This window comes from Micrasema longulum, unplaced genomic scaffold (genome assembly GCF_059751315.1).
Source record: "Micrasema longulum isolate JH-2025_06_02 unplaced genomic scaffold, ASM5975131v1 h1tg000173l, whole genome shotgun sequence".
NCBI lineage: Eukaryota > Metazoa > Arthropoda > Insecta > Trichoptera > Brachycentridae > Micrasema > Micrasema longulum.
In genome coordinates, this window is record NW_028277378.1 from 505902 (window position 1) to 518766 (window position 12865).

Genomic DNA, 12865 nt, shown 5'->3' on the forward strand with positions numbered 1-12865 from the left:
GGGCAGATGATAAATCATAGTGTTTTGTGTAAAATAGAACCAGAATCCTGGACGAGCGCTTTTGACTCGATGTCTACTCTTAGATAAAAATCCTGAAAAAGAAAATCGATTAAAGAAAGGTCCACTTCGTAGTGTAGCGGTTGGCGCGTTTGTCTATCATGATTGAAGTCCCGGGTTTGATTTCTGGGAGAATCGACACAAAATAATTGTTTATAATCTATATTATTGTTATCAAAAACATTTTTAATTTAAAAAAAAATAAATTGGGTATATCAACAGTAATACATGTAACAAAAATACAACAAATAAAATATACAGAGAATAAAACCAGTGACAGATATCCACAGAAATACATTAAATACACGTACAATACGTACTAGTGTGTTTGTGTGAGTGTAAGTGAGAGGGTGGGTGTTATATTGGAATGAGGGTGGACATGTGTGTAATGACACTTTGTGGTATGACATTTTACACTTATTTGTTTATAAATTTGTATAAACCACTTTTTTTTTTTCTTTCTCTCTCTTTCTTTCAATTTTCTGTCTCTTTCATAAAATATTTTATTATATAAGCGTGTAATTATAAGTTAGTTAAATTCCTGACGATTAGGTAGTAACCTCGAAACCGGTCGAAGTGAAATAAAAAAAAAAAAAAAGTGGTTTATACAAATTTATAAACAAATAAGTGTTTGTAATCTAGTTTACTGCAGCATTTTACTCAATTATAAAATTCATAATGTTTTTTTAGTATGAGCAAAATCGACAGAAATACCCTATTTAAAACGGTTTTACGGTATGTGGAGGGAGTGCTTTCACTGTCCCTACACTAATATTTTTGTTTCTTTTTTTTATATGGTAGTTGCTTATTTTTTGCCTCGCTTATTATGTACAAGGCTTATATTAACTGCAAAAGGTATGTGTCTTCTAATTACTCTGACTATAATGTCAGGACCCGGTGGAATAATCGTCTGTGGCCTTGTTAAGGAACTTCCCCGCATTTGCTTTAAGAAGAGGAAACTACAGAAAACTCATTCAGGAGAAGCCGAACTATTGACAGGCATCAACAGACCTTCCGTTCCACCTTGAGACCGTTCGTAATTAAGTGTCCTATTTTTATTTATTCTAACAATTACCTTTACTATTTTTACCATGTAAAATATTACCTTATGCGATAAGTTCTTATGCCTTATTACTGTTACGATATCTTCTAGGTCCTCATCCAGACTTTTACATCGCACCTCTAGCTGCATTCGCTCTAAGCTGAAAATGGGACAATGCATCAACAAATGAGGGACATCTTGGGCGTCTCGTCATCACATGGGCAGCTATTGATTTCTGAGAGCTTAAAACGGCGAAGATAGCTCATAAAACCTCCGTGGCCGTTGAGGATTTCAGTCAGTTAGTAGCCAACTTGCTGCGTATTTCTGAAATCAAAGACATGAAAGATTGTTGGAAAAAATATTTTGGTTACCTGTCCAGTAGTCTAGAGTTTAGGAGTTCTGCTTCTTATTTTCTTTTTGGCAAAACTAAAGGGAAATCTGGCATAATCAGGAGCTGTTTTCTTGAGAGTAGCTTCTCGAGCCTTTTCATCTGCTTCTTAATTGCCTCGAATTCCGCAGTGGCCTCTTATCCATCCGGTATACACATTTTGTGATCTTGATTTGAGTTTTTGTATACCCGTATGAATGTCCGTAATAATAGGGTTGACTGAATTTTAATCAGCTGTTGCTTGGACCCTTGATTTACAATCTGTCAAAACCGTTATTTGCTTCCACCGGTTTGGTGGTTAGGCATAAACTAGAGCCTCTCTTTTTGCAAATATTTCCGCCTGAAAAACAGAGCAAAAACCATCAAGTTTCAGTTTTCTTGCCAGCAGCTCCCATGCCATCCAAGTCCACCATATCCTTATACTAATCACTTTACCTTGCTGTAACAAATCGATACCCGCTACATTTACAATGCAATACCCTACCTGCAATGATGGGGATAGAATAAAATTTTGTAGCTATAATTCAAACACATTTTATATTTATTTATTTAACCTTTAAATAAAATTAGTAGTTTTTAATTTGATTATTTTTTGTTATTTTGATTATTTTTTTTTACAAGAGATATTTGCATCGTTGTGGTTAACCATATATTTTAATTTTGGAGGCATTTTCAACGAGTTGTAAATAACTCACAATTGGAAAATGGGAATCAAGTTGGGTTAGGGTGGGTTTCGCACGTCGGTCACTAATCCGCGAGTCCGCAACACCAGCCACGAAACTACAACCCCATTGCGACTTTGAATTGCTTCGCTGCAAGGTGTTTGTTTTTAGGCTTATTATAATAAATTTAAACTGGAAGTAAAAAATCGATGTACTTTTTGATTGTATAATAATTGAAAACTACTTTGTGCACATTTCGAAAAAAAAATCGTGACTTTTTTTTTCGATATTTATTTATTTATTAATTTAAATACATAAATTCAGTTACTTTGGGATGAACATATTTTAGCTCTATAGGTAAAAAACCTATGTTGAGCTGAAATGTTTTATTTCAAAACTAAATATGATAAAATACTTAACAAACGTGTTTTTTGTTTATGTTTATAATGTAAAAATACACCTTAAAGGTTATCGATAATAAATTGGGTGTATTATCAAAACACTTTTTTTTGAAGTAACGATCATCATCGATTTTTAATAATACTAATGCCGCAATATAAATATAAATGTCATAAAAAAATTAGGAATAATGATCAAGATTTTGTGAACAATAATCCTAAGCTGCGATATTAATACAACCTGAAAAATTTACACTTAGCAGTAATTGTCAATAAAAGTTATGATTAATGTTGTTATCGTCGTTCCTAGTTTTTTAACTGCTCAAAACGATTAACTTTTTCCATAATTTGATCCCCGATCTATTGTGAATATCCAATTGACGTCATCATCGATTAAAACCTTATCAAAACCATCATGATGCCAATGGAGAACCCTCGTTTTTATACAGATTTCTTACGATCATTTTTAGGCAAGTCATTTATCTGTAGGTTTTTTACCAACTTTTGAAAATATTGTGTAAAAAAATCACACGCCTTGTGCTTTGAGCAGTACTTGTCGTATAAGGACGTTCGGTCCTACGGCAAATTAGATATGAAAAATGTATTCTTACGCGCGGTAAAAATTAGAGCGTTAAATTTTCTGGCGAAGTTTTTTGAAAATGCATGAAAAAAATAATTAAAATTATTAATAAAAACGAACTACTTTGCATGACGTCACTAGTTCTTCCGAATCAACCCATGATATGAGGTTTTTTTTCATAGAGTTTTTATTCAATAAAATATACACATTATTACAATATAAATCATCTCCCATCCACCATCAAAGATGTTACTACATTATCTCTGTTTAAATCACGTCTGAAGAAACATCTCCTTTCTCTTCCTTAATCTCTCCTCCTTTCCTTTTTCCTCTTTCCGCTTTTTTTCCTTTTTCCCATTGAGTAATAGTTTTGATTTAAGGTAATTTATAAACAAATACGTTTATTTCTATTTTTATATATTTTTCACTTTTTAATCTTTTTTTTTTTTTCTATTGAATATGTTCTGTAACTTGAATTATAAAAATAAAACTTTTATTTTATTGGTTGGTTGGAAGAAATTGCCATTTGGCAATAAGCCCGCCAATGTACAAATAACATTATGTGCAAAAAGTTAAATAAATAAATAAATACATTATAAAGAAAACCCGGTATTAAAATATATTTTGTCCCGATAAACTATTCAATAATAGTTTGTCATTGGGTGCTCAGACACTAGTTTCAATTTATAATAAAATAAAAAGATTACATATATAATACTGTATACGTATAAAATAATGAACATAAAATAAATTAACGTAATGAACCGATAAAAATAGTTTAAGAAAATATTTACTTTTTTTAAAGTAAGAAAATAGAGTAAAAGAATGTAATTAAAATTAAATAATAGCAATTTACTAGAATCTATTTTAAATATAAGAAAAAACAAACACATGTATAAATAGTGTGTTGTAATATAGTTCCGGTTTACGGTAAGACAACTGACAAATCAGAAGAACACATCGAGAAGAAGGGGAAGAGACGTCACACGCGAAGTTATTTTAAAATTTAAAAAATCAAAAAAATCATAGCGCTGATAAAGCGATACATAAAAATTTTTGAAAAATTTTGGCTTAGTTTAAAAGTCTATTAACAAATAAACAATAACTAAAAAATCCGCTGAACTTTCTCTCTGTGGCGTTTTGCTTTGAACCAAACATGGATTTAGCAATGAGAATACTATAAATATCTAAGCACAAACAGAACATAAAAATACCAACATAGAACTGATAATTAAACTAAGTTTTGTCTGAAGGAAACCTGAACAATAATTAGGTGGAAGTATTTTATTGTCTCTGTGCCCGGGCGGATGAAGAATATAATTCTGTGTATCAATAATACCGGAACCCTCGACGAGTGTTATCAACAAGATGATTGCGCTCAAATAAAACTCCAGAATAAGGAAATCGAGTGGAGATAAATCCGCCTACTTGTGTAGTGGTTGACCTACTGCTATTGCGGTCCAGGTTTCGATTCCTGGGCCGCGATTATGAACGCTATCTTCATCGGTACATATAGGGACGGTATAAACTAACATCGATATTTATGTAGGAAAATGTGTATATTTGTATGAAAATTCAAAGTATCTTCATCTGTAACCTGTAATTGAACATGTTTAGAAAAAAATGTACAGAACACTTAATTATTCGTACAGAATACTTAATTTTACTTTGTAGATAAAATCGAAGATAAGTTTGAACTTCCCGTTAGAACGCAAACCCTGGCAGGGTAAACGTGAAAGGGTAGTGATTTTTAAGGTTTTTTGAACTGCAATATTTTACTGTTCCTGGACTGACACCAGAAGCGTAAGACTGATCACCCTACATTCTATGTAACACAAATGATCTAGATACAGTGCAATTGGATTGCCAACGCAGTGCCACTTGGTTCGGATAGGGAAATTGTGATGAATATATTATATGGTTTTATCTCGATTCAAATATAAAACGTAATGTATTAAGTTTTAAAAAAGGCATTCGGCTTATAAATAAACATAATAAAAAGAACGATAATGTGGTGCTGAACTCCATAGACTGCAAGACGTACAAACGTATCCCCCCCTGTTTAGGAACACTAGGGTGTTCATTCCTTGTTCTGTGGTATCAATAAATTTATTAATTTTACGGAAAATATCAGTAATCGAAAGCGTAAGCGAGCAAGGGGACGGACGGCCTTCTACATTTACAAGATAGACTGATGAAACAACACATCCGGGGTTAAGATTCATAAATAACAATTTTGGCACAAGCATTGGCAATTTATATTATATATCTATCTGTCAGTGTCGATAAATTTGATCAAATCCTTGATATAATTCACAATCAAGGTAACGCATATTTTGTTTTTTATTATACCCATACAAAAGTTGAGACATCTTTATCTTCTTTAATGTTGAGAAATATTATTGTCCATTACCGACGTCACGAAATATTTCAAGATTTCTGTGGATATTTTGACCTTCAATTTTCTCTAATTGTTTGCTTAAATTGTGTACACGATGACCCGTTTGAAACATTTTCATAATTTCCACTCACAGACAATATTTTCCAGATTGCTGGCTGTACTTTGAGCTACCAAAACTCACCGAAGAAACCAAGCAAATAATTTTTAATATTTGCATAAGAAAACAATCTGTCCACATTTGAAATACAGTCAGTGTAAATTGTTCAGCAAGAAAATTATAAAAATATCGTATTTTACATTTGTTCTAGTAAAAAATAATTTGTACTCTTTACTAAATTAAACTTTGCACATGTGCATTTTAAATTTCTGATTACAGTAAGCAAAAAATCATGTATTGAATTGCAATGCTTTTCATTAAAAAACGCACCTTATGTTGGACTACTTTTTTTTATATTGACCGGCGATCGGGTTTCAGTGGTCGTGACTGTTGCCATCATCCGACTGAGATAATAGACTTCCACATTTCATAATTAAAAAATATAGTTATCTAGAAAGTAAGCATATTTTGCTAAATAAGCTTTATAACTAAACGAACTACCAATCCATTGTTTAAATAAAATGTTCCGCAATTCAACTCATTTGATATTGGATTATAATTACTTTATAATAAAAACTAACCATCGGAAACATTCTACCATCCCTCGTATATGTATGTGAAGCATTTAACAAGAATTTAAATAGTCTTGATATATTTAAGACTCCATATAATAGGTGCAGAAGAGAACTAATAGGCTTGATTTAGAATAACAGAGAATATACATTTGGTCTCTTTTCTTGCTCTTAATTTATCAAAATCATTAAATCAAATGCAATTTTCCACTTCTACTTTCCTTCAATCATTCTTCACCACTCCTTATCAATTTCCTTCTTTTCCTTCCCACTATCCCCGTGTTTTGCCCACTATATATTTTATTAAAATATACAGTATATTTATTTTTTACATAGTTTAAACCGTCGTCGCTTTTTTATAACATAATTTAGTTAATGCATATTATTGGATGGCAGGCCTCACTATGTATACATTTTTTATAGTTTTTATTTATATTAATTTAACCTGTACATTTGTTTGTATTCGAAGTAAATAAAATAAAATAATGAATCTTAACAATTCGATATCTTTTATATGTATATGTATATATATATATATATATATATATATATATATATATATATATATATTTAAATAGAAATATTGCACTAGGTTGAGAAACTATAAAAAAATAAATATATATTTAATAATTATTTTGGGAAACGTTTTAATTTTTGATTATTTATTTCACAATTAAATTCAGTAAGGCTTACAATATTTTGGCTGGTTATCATACAGACGAAGAAACAATGAAAATATTTCAATGGATCTATAGTCCTTAAAATGTAACATGATTAGAATGACAGTTGTCAGAAAAAGTGACGACATAACTTTGTAGTAACGTCAAATGAGTTATTTATATTGACATATTTATATTTTTTTAATACAATGCTTGACACAAATCAACATAAATATATAAAATCAGCTTGAAAACTAAAATAAACCTAGTTACATCATTTTGCAAAAACGTTAGAGATGGGACAAATTGATCAATGAAAATTGATCGAATAAAAAAAGAATTCATTTGATGTTGTTCATGAAAAAACTATAAATGTCTCATTTTTTGGTGAATAATTGTGTTAAACAGTCTATAATAGGCTTGTTTTTGCGTTTTTTATATCAATTTTCGGAAACAGAGTTTCGTGATTGCACGAAATAACTGATAAAATCGATTTGATCAGCGATCAGCAATTTCCCATCACTAATGAAATTAGTTTGACAGCTGTCATTCTAATCAAGCTATATCTTAAGGACTGTAATAAAATGTTTTTACTGCATTGGGCAATGATAAATAATTACTGTGAGTAGGTATATTTTTATTAAGCTAGAAAATGTTATAATTCAATGAACACGTTTTAAACTGTCGTATTAATTATTTAACATTTAAAGAGTTTGTTTACTGGGAAATAACATTACATATATCAAAATTGTAATCCAAAGTTATCCCACACAATGTTGTTTATATTCAGAAACACACGCATAGTTATGTTAATCCGTAGAACAGATTAATCACAGCGCATTCAAATGTCCCACATAAGACAGATTTAAGATGGAAATAATTTTCTTCCTGAATGAATAGATTAAAATATTTACACGCGAAATCTTTATATTTGTGTATAAATAAAACATAAAAAATATTACTCTTTGTTGGAACAAAATATTAGGTACGTTCACAAAGAAACAAGAAAAAATATTACAAAAAGTGCATTTCCTATTTTTTTCACTTTACAAACTTTTTATAATTACTCGTCCTTTAATAATTAAGGTACCTACAAAATTAATTTATTGCGTTTTAAAATATAGTGAATTTTTTAACATAACACAATAAAAGTCCCGTCGAATCAAAATTATGTTTAGGTATTATACAAACAAACAAACTATTACGTCGTTTCCCCGAAGAGGTAGGAAGAAAGGATAGAACGCCATATCACTCTGTCTTTGCATACTATCTCGCTTTCTCTAATTCATTACTGATAAAAATATTTACAATGAGATTGTTCATGGATGCAGAAATAGAGGAAGACCTGTAAAGACATGGCATGACCAAATCTAACAAATAGTTGAAGATAGACATGGTAAAAGTCGGAATAATCGGCGAGTGCATGAGAAGATCTACATATGAATGCAGAGGAAGTAAGATCTGAATGCAAAGATAAAGTGATGTGACGTTCTATCCTATCTCCCTACCCTTACGGAGAAACGCTGTGATAGTCTGTTGTTGTTGTTATTGAAAAAAAAAACATTTCTCTAATGCCATAATTCAGAGAGAAAATACATGAAAACGTTTGTATTAAGAAAAGTCGGACCGCGTTTCCTCTTAAGATTAAACATAATTAAGTATACTTACAAAACTTAACTAAAAAATCTCTAGTAAAAACCGTTCGGATAAACGTGAAAAAAATGTTTTGAAGACACTTTACACTTTTCATTGGTAAGTAGGTACCTAGGTACACGCTTATGATTGAATTCCAAATCTAAAAATAATAGATATTCAAAAATTTACTTTGAATAGGTATCTAAGTACTTTCTTATGTTTGAATTCCAAAACATAAAATATTTTCAAATAAATAATTATTTTAGAAAATGTCAAACTCTGCTCAGGGATGCATTTTAGTCAGGAATGCGATTTTCAAAAATGTATCGAATGTTAGTTGATATTATTTTAGTAAAACCAAAAATCCAGTAAAAGAAATAAATGGGTAGAAATTATAAGGAATTCAATAAAATCATCTGATTAGGATCCATAAAAAAACAAACGCTGTCTGTAAAAATTCAAAAACAAACTTTTTTAATACAGAAAAAAATAACATTAATCCATTTTTTGTATGCGCATTCTCGGCGAATGCAACCCTGGAGATGAATAAAAAAAACATTTACGCTCGTAACTTTTTTTTTACTTAATACATTGAAGATTTTGTGAGCTTTAAACGTTCTCGCGGCAAAGACGTACATTTATCTGAAAACTGCACGTAAATCGGTCCGGTAGTTATCGAGTCCACCGAGGAGAACCATTCAAACATTGCCTTTTATGTATATAGAAGATTAGATAGATTTCGTTTTCTTTATATTAATAATTAGTACGGTGTAATTTATTTTATTTATTGATTTATTTCACATAAACTTTATATTTTTTATTTTCTATATGAACACCTCACTGGGCATAACCCGTGTAATTAAAATGCACAGTACAAACTATATTGGAGAAAATATGTATACACACTTATTGACAAACAATAAAGATAGCACATTGTTATAACCTTTTTTCAAATCAACATCCTGTAGATTTTAAATGCGTTTGTGTGAGTTTTGCGAACGCGCCAGCTTTAGTAAAACAACCAGTAATAGTACATTTTGCATATTTTCGTACATATTTATTACTATTTTTTTTTGTACCACAACAGGCCAGGAGTCCGAAATATAGTAGTGAATTTCAGCACATAACATCCAGGCTAGAGAAAAACAACATTGAGCGGAGATCCTTAAGCCCATCACCCCCCCGCAGCTGTTATAGAGTCCTGGGGGACTCTCTGTCAGCTCCGCATAGAGGAAAGTTATTATAAACATTCTTAAGGAATACAAACTATGTACACGAAGTGTTAAATGAATAAATACATTTAAAAAGTACAATAAACCACTGACGCTTGAATACACAATTTTAATGACAAATAATCTTGTGAAATAATGTTGAACAACAAAATAATTATTGAAATGATTCTACAAATACATAATCTACATTCTTTCCTCATAAATATCTGAAGCTTTGCTTCAGTTAGTGTTTTTGAAAGTATACATTTTGAATGTATTGAAATTATTTAAAGATACAAAAACGTTCTTTGTATTTACCTAGATATATTTCTGTAGCAAAAAGAGTTTCAAAATCAACTATTTAGATTGTAAACCTAATAAAACTGTATTCATGTTTGTAAGAGTTGTTAATTTTTGTGTTAGACCGGTAGAGCCATATAAGTCAGATATTCAATTTCTTCTTCTTCTTCTTTGCAGTCTCAATCTTGGGAATTGGTTTGTAGCAAAGTCCTGCATCTCGTCCTCCATTGGTCTCTATTTTCTGCAGCCCTCTTTAGCTCGACATAAGAGGCGCAGTTAAAATCTTCGCACACTTGCTCTAAATATTCCCGTCGGGGGCGCCCTCTATAATTTGTCGCCTCAGCCATTCCCTCTATGATGTCGTGCAGGAGACCCCCATGGCGCATAATGTGGCCGATCCATCGGGCTCGCCTCTCTGAGATGGTTTTGATTAGGTGCCTACCTTCTTCGATTCTATTGAGAACCTCGTTATTAGTGATGTGGTCTCTCCGGCAAATTCCTAATATTTTTCTGTTGCACCCCATCTTGAAGGCCTCTAGTTTTTTTTTGTCTCTTTCGGTAAGGCACCATGTCTCACAACCGTACATCAATATGCTCCATACATTTGTATTGGCAAGTTGCTTGCGGAGTTTTAGTTTGATATTATTTGACTCAAAAATCTTTGATTTTTTGCTTTCAATTTCTATGAATATAAAATAAATGGAAGATAAAATATTCATAATAATGATTTCAACTGACAGTGGCTGACTGTTATTTTTTTTAGCTTCTTTATGGGGCATTACTAGTATAAAACAAATTAATCGAATTAGGAATTTACATAATGTTATATTTCGAAACATGCTCGCCTAGTGAAGAAATCAAAATATAAAACAATAAGTGAAGATCTAATGTCCAAAGAAACAAAATAATAGTTCAATGTATATTTTGATATTTAAAGTTTCCGAGCCAGAACGCGACAAAAATCTACGAGTTCGAGTTCCCGAGGCGGGTACCAGGAATACCCCGGATAAAACGCTATGGATACGAATTAAAATATGTCATGGCAGTGTTTATAAAAATGTTTCATAATATCAAAGATTTCTTAGAATAATTTCATTTTTTTATAAAATACTGTTGCGTGAGGATGCTATATGACATCGCGCTCCTCTCGGTGTGACACGTTGAACAACACTGATCTTATATGGCGCCATCCGTTAGCGGGCGGTACAACGGGGAGTTCGGAGGGGGATGTATGTAAAACGTAAAGCATGAAATCCAGATATTTATTTGTTTTTATTTGGGAAGAAAACAACAGTTTTTACACATATTATATATGGAAAATAAGAATTTATATAAATGAAAATTGTGAAAACAGTCAATATAAATTTTCCACAGTGGTGTAAGCTATTGATTAAGTACATTATCGGTATCAAAATAAAAGCAATTAAAAAATTTTAGGCACTTAGAAGTTTCAAATAAAGTAAAAATATACATATTTATATACAGTAATAAAAATTAATTCAATAGAAACAAGATAAATTTCAATTTAAAAAATAATAAAAGAAGAGAAAAAAAAATAAAAAAAAAATGGGGTTATGTCATAAAATAACGTCAAAAACAAAATCGGTAAAAACGGTAGCATGCTATATTATAAAAAAATATCATATAAGAAGGAGGATAAAAGAACCCTCGGATCTTGATATTCTAAGGAACTTCTTTTATGACCTTTTGTAGCATTTTTTTCTTTAAAGCTAGGGTCGCTCAAAAAAAGGATGGCGTTACTTATAAACCTGGGCACTTTGATACATGACAGATGGCAGTAGGCATAACCATAGAAAAACATAACAGTTGAATTCGCATGCATCTTATTCAGAAATAAAGCAATGTGAATGTAGCTATGGTTGAAATACATGTCATGTCAATGATTCTAATAATAATAAATAATATAATCCGGCCATTCAGATCTTTAGCACATCTAGGTTTAATTACTATTGGCGATATTTTGTTATTATTTGTATTTTGTCACGGGTCGATTACAATTTTTCAAAGGCGAAAATTTTGACGTTTAATTTCTAGATCGTAATTAAAGACGTACCTAATCATATATTTTTAGAACAAAATCATTTTTTACTGTGATATTTAATCTAAAATGGTTTCCAAAATGTGTAGAGTGCCGAAAAAATATTTTTTATAATCATAACCATCTTTTACAGTTCCAATTGAATAGAATCCGTTATTTGGTTTGTTAAATAAAATTATCACTTTTGAAATTCGTTCATAAGTGTGATTGGTCACCATAGAATTAAATATTATATGTTGGTCACTTTGTTTTCCAAATGTCAGTTTGACCACTACAACACTAGTTAACATTTCCAATAGACAAAAAACTTAATAATGACCATAAATTGTGCAGAGTAATTCAATAATAAAACCACGTTCAGTATTTTCATATTTTACTATTTGTTACTATACTTTATTATATATTTATTTTTAAATACGTTTCAAATATAAAATGAAATCAATGATTAATTATTTTATTCAAAAGGTTTTATTTAAGAACTATTTGAATAGGTTGGGTAGAATATGGAGCGCTGTATTTTTTTTTATTTGCTACGCATCAGAAAAAGCACAATAAACATGACGATATTTTTGTAGATTTATGTCAGAAGCTGATTCTCAGGAAATGACTTTGTGACGTAGCTAAATTTATTTATAAGAAATTCATGGCGTAGCCGAAATATTGTAATAAAAACGAGGATGTTTTTGCTAAGTGACGTTAGCAGGCGCTACTCAGGGGCGACTTTGTCACGTGACGAAATTGTTTTAGAAGAAATTCATGGCGAAGCCGAGATGCGTGGTGTTTAGAAATATATCAGTGTAGGTA